This window comes from Aotus nancymaae, unplaced genomic scaffold (genome assembly GCF_030222135.1).
Source record: "Aotus nancymaae isolate 86718 unplaced genomic scaffold, 86718_ANA_hifiasm-v0.15.2.pri h1tg000007l, whole genome shotgun sequence".
NCBI lineage: Eukaryota > Metazoa > Chordata > Mammalia > Primates > Aotidae > Aotus > Aotus nancymaae.
In genome coordinates, this window is record NW_026988418.1 from 24,064,238 (window position 1) to 24,079,696 (window position 15,459).

Below are 15,459 nucleotides of genomic sequence, written 5' to 3' on the forward strand. Positions count from 1 at the left end.
GTTCAAGCAATTCTCCTGTCTCAGCCTCCTGAGTAGCTGGGATTACAGGCGCATGCCACCGCACCTGGCTAATTTCTGTATTTTTAGTAGAGAAGGGGTTTCATCATATTGGTCGGGCTGGTCTTGAACTCCTGACCTCAGGCGATCGACCTACCTCGGCCTCCCAGAGTGCTGGGATTACAGGCCTGGGCTACCACACCCAGCCTCATTTCCTTTCCAACCATTTAGAAATGTACAAATCATTCTTAGTTCATGAGTCATATAAAAAATAGTAGGTGGACTATAGATGCATCTACGGGGAGAATACAATTATCAGGAAATGTGGGGATCCACACTGGACAGTTTTCAGGGGTGTGATGCTGCTAGACTCTCCCTCAGGTCTTTTGTTATCCCTTTGGCCTGTAACACTCCTGCAACCCCTCCTCCCCAGCATCTGCCTTTATCTGCCATATGCCTTGTCATCTTTCAAACCAAAATAGCTGCACTGTTACTTCTTGCAGGAAACACAACAAACCCACCCTTACCGCCACCTCCATACTAAGTGAGGTACCCCTTTCCTGCTCTGTCTCAGCACCCTATATGTTCCCATCATAGGATCTATCACAAAAAATTAAAACTTGGGTACAAGACTGTCTGATCCAAAGACGAGTGCCATAAAGGCAAGCTTCTGTCTTGATGATAAGTGTACCCACTTAGTAATTAGCACAGTGTACAGAATATAAGAGAAGTTTAATACATGTAGGAATGAAGAACAGTGGGAGAAAGGAAAGTGGGGGAGAGGGAAGAGACATACCAAAGTTCTTAGCTGTAAATACAAGCTCTGAACAAGATAAGGAGAGATGGAGAGAGTAGAAGAGGAATCTACACCTGGCCATTAGGAAAAAGGTGAAAAATCGCCAAACGTGAATGTGGAAACCCTTTCTCTACTTCTCGTGAGGGGCAGTCCATGATTCCCTGTAAAAAGGTCTGTTCATGGTGTTGGGACAATGAAGAATAAGGCAGAAACTAGTCACTTAGACTTGTCCCAGCAAGGACTAGAGAAGAGATACCAACTAGAGAATCCGAGTGCCCATGTATTGCTGAGTCATTTGCATCGTGTTCCCTGATAGTGAAATGCAGAGACGGCAATAGCTCAAAACTTAAGGTGGCTTCTTTTTTAAAATGTTGTAACGAATGAAAGAATCCAACTGAGGACACAAAGGAAAAAGAAATTAAAGAGGCAGGAGGTGGAGGTATGAGGGGATAGGGACTCTAAAACCTCTTTCAGCTCTGTATCAAAAAGATTTGCTCTTTTTAAGAGATTATGAAAGCTTGGATTTGTTCTCCAAAGCACTCCTTTGAAGCAAAGAGTTTAATCAGCACACACCATTAATGCTTCAGATTTGGGGGTTTCTCTTTTTTTCTTTTCTTGACTGGATGCTCTAAGGGAGAGCTTCTTTGAGATGAAAACATGTGGAATAAGAAACACCAGTAGTTCACACCACTGCTGCTTTGTGCTTCCTCCTCCCCTCTCCCAAATCCTCTTCCTCACAGGTGCAAGGCCTCAGAGAGATGCCAACACCTGCTTCTACCATGAGGCTCTTTAGAGGCTCAAACAAAGTCACACTCCAAACATCTCTTTTATTCATTCACTCAACTCTTGCATCTGCCAAGAAAGGTGACTATCACTGGACAACTGAAGAAGAACCCAAGAAATGCTCAACATTTTCCTCATTGCCTTACCTTCCTTTCCCCATCCCCTGTTGTTTCTGAAGCAGAAGGGGTACTCCTGGATCTACCAGGTAGATTCTGTTCAAATAGGGCATGAAGCCTACTCACTGTCATTGGAGAAAAGAGTTGAACTATGGACCATACATTTTAAGCCTAAATTTGCCACTAACTTTAAGTAGGCCATTTGATTTCTCTGGGTTCAGGTGGATCCTGTGGCGTATCACCGAGATTCCCTCCCACCTACTGGGAATATTAGAAGCTGACAGCTCTTCACTGAAACTCCTTTGCATTTTTTCTTTGCTTAGAAAGAATTGTCCAGCCCAGAGTCTCTTCCTTTTCTGTGAAATAGCTCTCATTCAATTGCTGGTGAGCCATTACAGGAGTACAATATCTTTGTCCCCTTGCCCTAATTTGGGACAGTTCTGCAATGCTGTCCCAGTTTCCACATTTCCTGTAGAATTAGCTAGAACTTCATCTAGCCATATCCTTCCTCTGCTCAATTTTCCTTCTTTTACTTACCTGCAGGTGTTGATCCTGACAGTCATCCCAATAAAGTTCTTGCACACAAGTCTTGACAATTCTCATACAAATCTCAAAGTCCTCTTTCAAAGAACCTATCTGGGACCTGGCCCATGACTTCCCCATCTGTGTAATAAGAGGATTCTACCAGATGACCTCCATTTCTGACTGTAAACATAAGTAAAGTACAATGATCCACTGCCAGGCCCACAATACAATCAGCAGCAGCAGCAGGGGCTCATGTGCATCTGAATGCAATTGAATTACCTGATTCAGAACATATCTTTCAAACACTCTGAAACAATAAGTGAAGTGGCAAATAGAGACACCAAAACTTGGGGTCTTTAGGTTGGAACCCTATCTCTATCACTAACTTGCTCAGTGACCCCAGGTAATTCTCTCTGCTGGGCTTCATTTTATTAATTTACAAAATAAGAGGCTTTATCATATTTCTCCCCTCTCTTCATTTTAGATATATTTATGTGATTTCTGCTATGAAAAGGGAAAAAGTTAATTTTTGGAAAAACCATTCCGTCACTCACCATGAACCAAAAGCTCACATTAAGCATTTCTTTATTCATGACCCTGCACAGCACCCTCTGCAGCCCTTGCCCTTGGAGAACATGTGGTCTGAGGCTGGTTGACCAGTACTGGGAGTCACCAGTACAGCCTTGTAAATTACAGTATTCGATAGCCTTGTAAATGATAGCAGGTTTCTCCTTTGTGGATGAGTGGCACGTTGAATGAGGCATACTCCCTAGTTCAATGTGCCACTCAACCACAAGGGAGAAACCTGCCATCATTTACAAGGCTATCGCATATTCAAAGAATAACTAGAAGGAAATAGAAACTAACGTATATTGTGCACTGGCTAAGTGCCTATCAGGAATTTTTGTCCTCTTAATTGGATTATAGTTCATTTACTTCTGAAAACAGTCCCTGAAAGTCAACCATCACCATCCCCATTTTCAGATGAAGCTGCAGAGAGGGTGTGACAACCCAGAGTCAAGCAGCAAGCATGTGGAAGAACCAAGGCTAGAACCCCAGCGTGGTCCTGTCACACTGTAATGTACAGGCCTGCTCCTCTGTCTGTCTCCTCAGTGAGAGCTGGGAGCTGCTTGCGGGCAGCCCCTATTGCTTTCTTCTGCATATCCTGAACACCTAGTGTGATGGCAAGTACCTGTTACCAAATACACGCTTACAGCATTACTTAATTAAGGTCTCTTGACTTCTCCTCTGGCTATTTCCATCACACTATCATGCAACCGACTTTGCTCCTTGACCTCCAAATTTTTCTAAAAATTATTCATCTTGAGACAGTCAGAAGATCAATCTCAAATAACAAACATGTAGCTTATTACAGTCTCCCAACTTACACGGTGATAGGCGTCATTTGGCCCCCTTGGGATTTAATAGCTGGCTGACAAGCCTCAGCACTGTCAACATGAGTGAGATTGGCTGACTTGGGCCAGCTGGGCAAGGATTTCCATTGATTATTCTTAAAAAACCATTATGCTTTTGAAAGCCATTTCATTTTCAGATAGTTTAAATACATCCTTCTTATCATTTTTAAGCATGCCCACAGAAAGCATCCTAAAGATACTTGGTCATTCAATTACACTAAACGAGGCCAAGGTATATACTGCTGCCTCAGAAGTTATCATGCTTAATAAAACATACTTTGTAAACCCCACAAAGGCTGTAATTAAATTTACAAGCAGCCTTCCCCACAACTTTAACAAAAGATGTCTGAATGGGGGGTGTGTGTGTGTGTGTGTGTGTGTGTGTGTGTGTGTGTGTATTTTAAAGTGTCCTGTTCCATAAGGATTATAGCTCCCCTGCTGTTTGGAAAAGATAATTTCACTTGTAACACTAATAACTTGAGCAGGGGAGAAGCTGGCCTGGTGAATGGAATGCACTTCATTGCACATCTTGGCTCAGCTAGAAATCGGAAACAGATGGTCCTTGCGGCTGGTTTCCCACTCGAGCCCGCTCACTGCCAGCCTGTGGTCTTCTGTGGGCTGCTGCTGGCAGTCTGTGACTTGAACATAGTAGGACAGTGGCAAAAGAAATCAAATCTTTTCCAATGAGCAGCAAGTTATAATGAAATTTGACAGATCTGACATTCTATACCCAACATCTAGTTAGAATATATTAACCTTTAGTTTTCTTAAGCGCCTTGCATAGAAGTTGTGAATATCCTTATTAGAGGGTTATATCGTCTGAGGGTTTTTTTTTTCCTTTTTTTCTTTTTTAACAGGGGGCATAGGGTTTAGTCCAATCTTGGGTGGCAGCCGGCTAACAGAAAATGCAGAGAAAGTAAAAGTCAAAGAATTTCTAAATGGAAACGAGGCACAAAAACGGCCGCCAAGAAGAAGACTGATTCTTTGCAGGACACTGTGTGTGAGTTTCTGCCAAAAATAAATTATCAACATTTTCCTTGCACAATACAGATAGATTGAGTGATTGATCAATAGATAGACATCCATATCCATATATATGCAATATGCCAGGTCAAAAATCTGGGCAATCTCTGGGCATTTTATTAAAATAGATGGGGCTGTGTGGACCCTCTGGCATTTTCTTCAATTCTGCCCTTTTCAGCTTTGCAGCATTCACTTCTGCCATACGTTGAGAAAACCATGCCAGGTGACTTGGGATGCTGGTTTCTTTAAGTCACCACACTCACACCCAGTAACGACCTGTATGGAGGATTTTGCTGCCTTCATCAACAAAGGATAAATCTCCCACCAAAGACCTTAACACTTTTCTGAGCTTTGGAGGAACTAGACTTTCTATACTTTTGTGTTGATTCTTCTTTTTATCCCAACACTTACATGTGAATACGCCTTGACTTGAAGGTTTAGATGGTGATGTCCTGAACACCACTTTAGGATTTTCCACCTGGTTAAGGTTAGAGGAAAGGTCTAGGTGTTAATAGTAGATAATGCCTTTTTTTTTTTTTGAGATGGAGTTTTGCTCTTGTTGCCCAGGCTGGTGTGCAATAGTGCGATCTCAGCTCACTGCAACCTCCGTCTCCCGGATTCAAGCAATTCTCCTGCCTCAGCCTCTCAAGCAGCTGGGATTACAGGTGCCCACCACCACGTCCAGCTAATTTTTTGTATTTCTAGTAGAGATGGGGTTTCACTATGTTGGCCAGGCTGGTCTCGAACTCCTGACCTCAGGCGATCCACCCACCTCGGCCTCCTAAATTACTGGGATTACCAGGTATGAGCCACCGCACCCACCCGATAATGCCTCTTAATACAGCTTTTATTTTCTATTCTATTCTTTTCTTTCTTTTTAATCTTTAATCTACCTATTGCTCTAAACTGAATGTTTCTGCAGCTTCAGCAACAGGGTCCATTTCTAATTTCATGCTTTCCATGACCCTGATGATTCAAGGCCATACATATCTGTTAAGCTCAACATTCAACTCTACATAAGAAATAAAAAATATCCAAGGTAGGAAGATCACTTGAGACCAGGGATTTAAGACCAGCCTGTGCAACAAAGAAAAGCCCTGTCTCTGCTAAATAAACAAATAAATTTAATTAGCCAAGTGTAGTGGTGTACAACTATAGTCACATCTACTTGGAGGCTGAGGCAGGAAAATCAGTTGAACCCAGGAGTTCGAGGCCACTGTACTTCAGCCTGGGTGACAGAGAAATCTTATCTTTAAAAAATGAATAAAAAATAAAAATTGTCTTCTGAGAGCTAACTGGTTGGAATAGCAAAAGCATGAGCTTTTTATTATACAGACATAGGGTTGAATTTTGGCTCTTCTTCTTTAGCATGTGTCTTTAGCCAAGATTGTTACCTTTTTGACCCTGATCTGCAAGTTAAAAATAGTCATAACAGCCTCCTATGGTTGTTGTAAATGTTAAGTGACATATCATCCCAAAACCACCTTTAAAAACTGTATGGCGTGTAGCAGGTGCTAAATCCTGTGACTTCTCTCCTTTTTTGGTTCAGGAGGCAACACCAGAATGGTGAAGCTCTGCAGTCATCATTCCTGGGCTTCAGTCCTCCTTCTATCGCTAGCTCTGGAGCTCTAAGCAAGTCACTTTACCTCTTGGAGCCTGTTATCCTGGTTGTAAAATGGAGTTAATAATAGGTCCTACCTCATAAGGACTTACCTGAAAAAAAAAAAAAAAAAAAAAAAAAAACATATAAAGATCTTAGAACAGTGCCTGACCAAGAAGAAACACTCAATAAACATGAGCTTAATTATGTACAAAATTAAATTGCTCTTCTCCTAGACTTTCAAATTTCCAGTGGTCCTAGAAACAGAGCTTGAAAAGAAAGAGAAAATAAGTGTTAGTGCCTGCATCACATACATTGCTATTAAGTGGGTGAATAAATAAAAGAAAGACAAATAATAATACAGTCAGTTGATGCAAAGTACTAACGGATGGTGCAGATAAGGAAGGCAGCAGGGCACCAAGGTTTCTGGGGTCACTGTGAGCTGGTGTCCTGAGGAGGGTGTCATGTACAAGGAGGGCAATAGCTTGAGCCCAGGTAAAAGACAAGGTTGTGTAAATAGAAGAATGCAAATTTCAAAGCAGCTAATGTCCCGTGACTTTTCATTCTCGTTCTCTAACCATGTAGGGAGCCCCTATTCTGCCCAGCACCATGCTTGGCCTTGTAGCTACTCAGATGGGCAAGATACAGTCCCTGCCCTTAAGAATCTCAAGGTCCAGGAGGGAAAACAGACTAGGAGGCAGATGATTCCAGAAGAGGGTGCTAAGAGCTGCAGCGGAGCAAGGCACAGGTTATTACGGAAGAACAGAGGGAAGGGATCCAACTGAGCCTCACAGCACAGGACCAGAAGGGGGAAGAAAGAGGGCTTCCCTCATCAGGGAAATAATAGTAACAAAACATCAATAACAGCACAATAACTTTAGTTGAGCACTCATTACATATCAGGGACTGTGTACCTTATGCATATTTTTGCTTCTAACTACACTACACTACACACACACACTCACACACTTAATAACTATTATCTTCATTTTCCTGATTATGATAGGACACAGAATCAGAGTGGCTAACTAACCTGGGAGAGGTCACACAGTAACCAAGAGAGCCCAGATATGGACAACTGGATTGCAGAAGAGTGTTCTCAATCTCTCTATGACCCAGCCTCTGAAAATCATTAATATTCCATATCCTATCTCCTGTTAGCAATACATAACAAAAACCAAAACCTCTCCTTGGTATTGGTATTGTACACCTGTTGACAGCAGAGTCTTCGAGGCCTTTATCCAAATGCACTGCAGCAAAGACACAGATGAGAATTCACTATCTTCTGAGCTTTCTTGGGTTCTTCCCGTTCAATAAAAGGGGCTAGCTTATTAGGGAGCACTGGCCACCCTGACCTGAGTGAGGCTGGAAAGTGACTTGCACTTTACCTGAGGCTTTATATTATAAGGAGACAATTCCCTTTCTAATGCTTCCCCATTGTCACCCAGGAAATAGTCCTCATCACTTGACTCCCTATCTAGGGGGAATTCCCACTTCTTATAAAATATGCTCAAAGGAAATAAGAAAGGCCAAATTTTGATGGGCTTATTTCTTGAGGAGAGCACTGTTTTTGCCTTGGATTCATTCATGTGCAATGGGAAGAAGTATTCAAATGACAAGAGTTAAATTCAAAACATGTAGCCGCTTTCTGTTATATTTTTTTCTAACTGAAGGCAAACCATTTAGATGTTTGTTTCCAAAAAGGCATCTGTCAGCAATCAAAGGGGAAAAATGCATAAAGCAAATGCAATTGTTTGGAGTAGCATTTCCTGGATCATGTTAAATGCTTGAATTGCTCCCCATTATGCTCACCAAATAATATTATTTCCCAACAATAATTGCAATATTTAACATGTTTTATTTAATCTTGTTTTAAGGCTATTAACAACGGGCCACACTGTGAAAAGACTGATTGCTGCATGGGAAGGACAGTTTCCACCAGCCTCTTAGAGAACAATGATAAAGTTAAATGCACCTAATTGTTAGGGATTTAAAATACTATTATCCAATAATATGTATCATTTTTTTTTGTTCAAACTATGTGCCCTCTCCTGCAAAATCTTCCCAGCTTTTCTATCATTCACAAAGTGAAATCTGGGCTCCAGTTTACCTTGTGCTCCATTCATTCATAAATAATGGGCATGCAGAGGGTGTTCTGAGTCTCAAAAATGCAGCGGTTTGGACAAGAAACAGCTCCAACTTCAGAGGTTGCTGCAGGACAAACTTAGAGATTGTAAAGCTGTGGACCCACAGGTCCAAGATGTCCATGTGCCTGTGTGCCCTGGGAGAAAGTAGAGGAGACCCTAAAACAAGGAAATTTTGTTTTGTCTGCTTGTCAGAGGCAAGTAGGAATGAATGAAGTAGGATCAGAGGTTGGTTGATTCAAAGACAGAATGTTACTTCATTTCTTTGCTGCTTTTTATTTTCCTCCTTTTTTTTTTTGTTTTGTTGATATTTTACATTTTATAGAGAATTTCCAACATTTTTCCTTATCTTTCTCTACATGATAAACTTAAGAAAGACTAAGTAATTTTAATAATACTGCAGTTACACATGGCAATAAATGTTTTCATTGGCAAGCTCAGGGCAAGTTTCTGGTAGTAAGTCCATTTGCTATTCGTTGGACACAAGCTAAAGACATTTCCTATGCTACTGCAGACTCTTCTTCTGAACAGACAGGTGACATCAAGGTAATAAAGTATACAAAGATACTTCCTAAGAGTGATGGCAGTACTTACATTTGATAATAATTCTGGCTACTGCCTCTCTCCCCAACATTATTAGAAGAAACCCCGTTACAATAAAGGATGAGAAAAAAAAAAGGAAATGCCTTATTTGTTGTATTTGTGGTCATTCCTAGAAGCAGTATGTGCATCATGCTTTAAATTAGAAATATTTTTGGTGAAACGGAATAAAATTTGCTTTAATACAGTTATGTTTTTCAAAACAACATAAATATACCTGATGCTAAATGATTAAAATCATACCTACTAAGGAAGAGAGCAGAAATAAGAAAACAAAATGCACCAAATTTACCTCTTTGGAACTTAAAATATGCCCTGAATAAGTTTATCTAAATATTATTCAGTCAAAAATATGACTAGAACAAAAAATCCATTGGATAATTAGGCAGTAAATGCACAACTTTTAATAATCACAGTTCAATAGCCCTGAGAAATAGTGATGGACAAATTTTCCCATGCTCTGGAGTACCTATATTGAAGGCCCATAGCAGAGTAAACTGTAGGTTCTTGGAGATCGAAGGATTGCTTATATTCAGAAAAAATTAGGATGTGTTTGCTGCACATCCACAAAAACTAGAAAGTGTTGGGTACCCTGATAAAGGCATTTCTGCAGTTCCTAATGTCACACAATTTGAAAGAACATAACAAATACAAGTCATTCTCTCCGCTTCTTTCTCCCTCTTGGTCCTAAGTAAAATGACTTGAAATTCAGCAATCGTCTGGACTTTTTCTCACTTTTTAAAAAATATATTTTTACAACCATTCTTATTGGTAGGTCCACGTTGTGGTTTACTTTTCCATACTAAAGAAAGAATGTGTGGTTAAAAACCCCTGTGAAGAAGATGGCTAGGTTACAGTAAGGAAATCAGAAGTGACTTTCTCTGATTAAGGAAGTGCTCATGTCAAGTTTAACCTGAATTGTGCTAAACTGAATTGATAATGACTGATCACTTTGTTTACAAAGAATGAGAAAGTCCAAAATTAATTTATTTAAAAAGACACCAAAAAATATCGGTGGTGCCTAGCCCAGCATAAGTTAGAACCTGCAAAATATCGGTAATGTATTTATTTACTCACATAAAAGCACACATCTAAACACAATGCCAGCCGAACCAAAAATCAAGAGACTTGAATGCTGCCATCTCTTGTTTATCTTCCTTCATGACTAAATTAACTAATGAGTTATTTTTTTTTAAATAAAGTAAGGAAAGAGAAATATTTTTTCCGGAATTTTTTTTAACTCCTTGGAAAACCTGTTCAGTTGTTCCCAGATTTAATTTGAGGCTTTTCCAACAGAGATGTGTAAGACAGCAAAACTGAACTAAACATTTTTTTTTTAAATGCGCAGCTCACGTTCTTGAGAAAAGTGGCTGTGAAAAACAGATACTGAATCAGACTTGAAGTCGAAAGAGGGGGGGTAAAGAGGGGGGAAAAAGCCCAAAACATTGCATGATAGTCTCTAAGCAGTTCCATCTGTCAAGCAGAAATTTTAGGCTAATAGCCTGTGGCGATCTCCCTCCGCAGTCCACTACCTGCCTTTGTCCTATTAAATCTCTTTATTCTCCTTAAAAAAAAAAGGTTGGGGGGGGGGTGGTTGTTGGAAGGAAAGGAAAAACCCTGCAGACCAAAATCATCTGAGTGATGAAGCCCTAATTTTAACCACCTCACTTTGATGTGTAGCAGTGGGCTCTTGTTTTTTAAAAAGGAGAGAGGAGAAGACAGTGCTAGGAGCAGAAGACTTTTCATCTCCACTTCACCTTGCCACTGGGTCTGTGAGAGATTGGTTCATTGTCAAGGAGATTTTTTTTTTACCCATGATTCCATATGGTATGGACCGGACTACATGTTGCCCCACATGCCACTGCAAATGTTTTCTCAATTAGGTGTCTTATCTCCCGTGAGTTAGCATCAGATGAAGCTTGCTGACAGCGTAATGGCAGGGAAAGCTTCCGACGGCTCCATCAAATGGCAGCTCTGCTACGACATCTCGGCCAGAACTTGGTGGATGGTGAGTTGGCAGCCGGGGCTGCTTTTTTTTTTTTTTTTTTTTTCCTTTTCTACTTTCCCTCCCTCTTTGACAAAATGTCCCAGACCTCACATTCATCAAACTCACATTTGATTTTTTTCACACTATTCAGTGAGGCAGCCTCACACTGCTGCCTCTTGCCATCCTCTCTCTGCCACTCTGCGACTTGAGTTCCCAGGAACACTTGCCCTCATTTTCCATGGGACAGTATTTGGGGTTTTCTTTCTTTTTTTTCTTTTTAATTCTTTTTTAAAGAGTATCAGTTGTAAGGTGGAGGTGGATATTTTAGCCAAGTCAGTCTTGGGGGAAAAAGTGAAACATTCGTCCCAGTCCTCAGGTTTTGCCCCCTCTCTCTAATTTCACATCCCCCTTACTTTTGTTTTCGGGGACCCTGGGGTGTATGGTTTTCTTTGGCTGTGGTATTTTCTGAGGACGAGTGTTGGGCACTGAAGAGAAGCAAGCCCTGAGTGAATTCCAGTCCTGGCCAATTAATTGGATTGCCTGAAGTCACCTGTGAGAGAACTCCCGGTTCCCCACTCCCTATTTTCCATCAGGGGATCCACAGCTCTCATCTAACTTTTCCCCGTTTATGTCAGAGCAGATTTCCGTCTCTTAGGCACTCTAGCTCTGAGTGGGAAAGACCTGCACACTCTTATCTTTCAGTTACTCTGGATATAAATAAAGTTTTAATAAAGTTCTGCCATGCAGCGGCAGAATGAGTTAACTCACATGTCATGGTCAACCAGGACAGGCAACCTTTGACATCTTGGATCTATAAGAGGTAGAGTGAGTTGGGAGGATGCACAATAGCTCATTGTCACAGGAGATGCAAGTCCTATGAGGAAGAGAGTCCTCAAATCATTACTGCCCTCGTTAGGATGGTGTCCGTTAAGGATTAATTTGTTAGCAGTGCATTTCTAGTTTTCCGTAATTATTATTCTTGCGGCAAGCGTGAATTCTTCCAGGGAGTGAAAAAAAAGTTTGCTGCCAGGACAATGAATGTATTATCCGTTCCTAACTGGACCGTGAACTTCAGCTCATTTCACATAGATATCAGTTTAAGAAAAAAAGAGAGCGAGAGAGATGTTGAAGGGGGAGACTGGCGAATGGAATTACAAAACAGGGCATGGTCGGTTTCATTGTATGATCTGCAGAAAGAGTTCTCTTTTCCCCTTCCTGGACCAATGGTGTATCATTTTGGCAAGTTTTAGGAATTCGGAGGACTGAGAGACTGTTAAAAGTGAGCTACTGCAGGATTCTATCCGGCTGCTTCTTGGGATGCAGTGTGTCCATCCTAAGGACTCTTGAGTTAAAGTGGTTGTGGGTATGTGTGTACATGTGTGTTTTAACTTGTAATTTCTTAACTAGACATTAGAAATTTTACCAGTAATTTCAGAACAATGTTTCATGCAGCTTTTGGCTAATTAGACTAGCAGTAGACTATCCACTCTGACCCTGAACTTTTGTTCAGGGCACTTATTTTCCCATTAGAGTTTTTGCCAGCAAGAACAAGGTTTACTTGTATGCTATGATGTTGCCTATTGCTTCACTTTATACAGCTTGTTAAACATTAGAAATGAATATACTGATTGGTTTAGTAATTGTTTTCTAAGTTGTAAGCTTTTTTAAAAAAAAAAGTGCACGCTGATGTCATATTCTGGGTGAAACATTCTACTTCCTTGTATTTCAAGAGCTCATAGATTTTATAGACTGTTACTTTTTATGGCAAATTGTGTCATCTCTTTTTTTTCCTTGCAAAGATCACCAAATGCTTCTCTTTTTTTAACTTGGAAAACTGTAATTTCTTTTTTGTAAAGTTTACTTGGAAGTTGCTTTTCATTTAAAATTATTTTACAGATGTTTTACCGCCGGGAATATAACATATAAAAGTGGTGGAAACATTTAGCAATGCAGTTGCCTAAAAATAAACAATGTTGAAAGCTCACATGCTGCTGTTTAGGCTGCAAACTACAGGGAAGTTTCTCTAAACTTCAATGCTTCTAGATCTTTGCTTTGAAAAGGGGTGAGAAATCAGAGTGCTCTCTAAAGAAGTTATACAAGTTATCATAGGGAGTAAATCAATTTGTTTCTTTCCCTCAAAGGTGACCACATACCATAGCATTTCAGATCTGCCAGTTACAAATAATTCTAATGTAAATTTCCCATTATAGATGGGAAATTGAGGACTTTGATGAAGGAGGAGGGAACTAATTAAGATAATACAAATTTCATATTTTCTCTTAGATCTCTTTCCTTGAATAATATGCTCTCCCCCTCCCTCCATTCATCCATCTCGTTATCCCAAACAATTTTCCCCAGCTGAAAGAAAAATTTAAACTTCCCTCTGCCTGATATAGTTCTTTAACCAAAGGATAGTACAATATTGGAGTTTCACACTAAAGGCAAATAAAGCTTTAAAATTACCTCATGCGTCATCTGGCTGCACAGACTCCCGGCTCATAGTGGGAACCTCCGGCTTGGTCCTCCCAGCATACAAAGGCAACTCAGTGAATGCCCCCTCCGCCCGTGGAGACGCGGCCTCAGCTGCCAGCGACAGGATATGCAATTTTGCTTTTTAATGAATCGTAAACAATTTGTATGGCAAATGAGTTTGTTTGTTTTAGTTTGGGGGCATATGTTGTACCAGGTTGTAGACAGTCATTACCTACTCCAGAATTTTAGGTGAGAGTGGGTAGAGCCCCGGATCATTTTTATTTTTCTAAATAATAAAGACACACTAGGATGAAAGAAACCGGTTAATAAAAGACCGAGAATAACAACCTCTCTTCTCTTTCTCTCTCTCCCCTCTTTTCCTCTCTTTCCCCACCCCCTCTCATAACTCACTCAGACTTACAGTACGGCTTTAGCTACACTTTTTGACAACTAACTGGAAATAATCAGTTGACTAGATTAATCTTTAATTTTTTAAGTATAAATTTTAACTTTGTCTTTAAAAGACTACTTTTGTTTAAGAAAGAGGTATTTTAAAATGTGAAATACTGAGAAGGGCCATCTCTGTCCTCTATTGCTTTCTGTGGTTGAAGCTAAGGTTGCCTTGAGGGACATGGGCTATAAGAATTATAAATACATTTTTTATATCAAAATGGAGCAAGAAAGGGGTCTTGTTATTGAAAAGTCAAATAAAAACGTGTATTCAAACCCACAGAGTTGTAAACAACTTAGAAGTTAACAAGCAACCAGGGTTCGAGCACGTACATTTTAACAGTAATTACCTTTGGCGCTGCCACTTATAAGAAACCTTTTGATATCTGAGCCACTTCTCTAATGCTTTAATCATGCAAATCAAGAAATAGATATTACATATCAACTTAATCTAGCTCTGTTGTGACATCGCTAGTAGAAACCCTCCCATAGAAAAGTAAAGAAAACCCTCATGAAATTTTCGTCAGCTCCAAATGAAATGGAGGCACCCTGGAAGCATGTATTTGCTTCAAAATATAATTCTGTCCAGCAGAATTATCTCCATCCTACCCATATGGCATAAAATGAAGGCAGAATGAACATGCTCCTCTTCGTAATGATTTAGTGATAACAATGTGTTATGGGACTATTTTTATGTGAATTACAAAATGCACTTGTCTTGCTTCTGCCCTCCAATTTAAAAACTCATAGTGACTGTGAAATGAAGGCAGCTAAATTATCCTACAACCCCCTCACCCCATGCTAGGCCCTGAAGCACTTATTTTGGGAGCATTCTCTTTTAAAAATTTGACATACGCTTTTAAAATCAAGAACTGTCTGTCACTTAACACAAACTTGTACAACTTTGCATACCAGGAAAACACTTGGGCAAGAAGGATATGCCATGCCTTGTAGTATAAATGCCTACTTTTTAAAGTATACATGTAAAAAATAGCAAGATACTTCTATGAAATACTGCCTTACTATGTTCAACAATTCAAAAAAATAAAACCCTCAACTCCAGCTTACTTCCCAAATGATTGGCAGCTTTAACCACTGCAGACACAAAATTAAGAACTCATATTTCATGGAAACCTTTTGTTGTTGCTAAGATGCATTGGATTCACATCTTATGTTGTATATACCATTTCAATTTTTAAAATTCTCAGCAGAACAACTCTTGTTAATAATTGTTTGTTATAATTCTTTGAAGACATGGTCTAATGGAAATTTGTGAATTTGCACTTATGCTTTTATGATAGACAAGGAAATTGCTACAATGTCTATAAATAAAAACACTCAAAATGAGAGGATTCAATAAATTATAATGCATATTATATCCTCATCACTCAGCATATTTTTTGAGTCCATGATAAACATATTTATACACATTCAATTTAATGCATTTACACACTCTATTTTTAAGTATTCTCACAGATATTTTGCAGATATTTGCAGTGCAGTGGCTCTACCTGAGTTTATTTTTAAATGCACAATTTTATTTTTATTGAT

General features: G+C 39.8%; 1 long non-coding RNA gene across 2 annotated transcripts in view; it reads right to left on the reverse strand.

The window, feature by feature from the left end:
- The window catches only part of LOC135273405 (uncharacterized), a 48,930-nt gene extending 35,100 nt beyond the window's left edge, over positions 1–13,830 (reverse strand). Inside the window, exon 1 of one of the 2 annotated variants that reach the window (XR_010341195.1) lies at positions 13,450–13,830. This is a non-coding gene — a long non-coding RNA (uncharacterized LOC135273405). Of the gene's footprint in view, positions 1–5,066; positions 5,107–13,449 lie in introns of those variants that run through there. The other variant, XR_010341199.1, reaches the window with a different exon arrangement.
- Between the last annotated feature and the right edge of the window lie 1,629 nt (positions 13,831–15,459).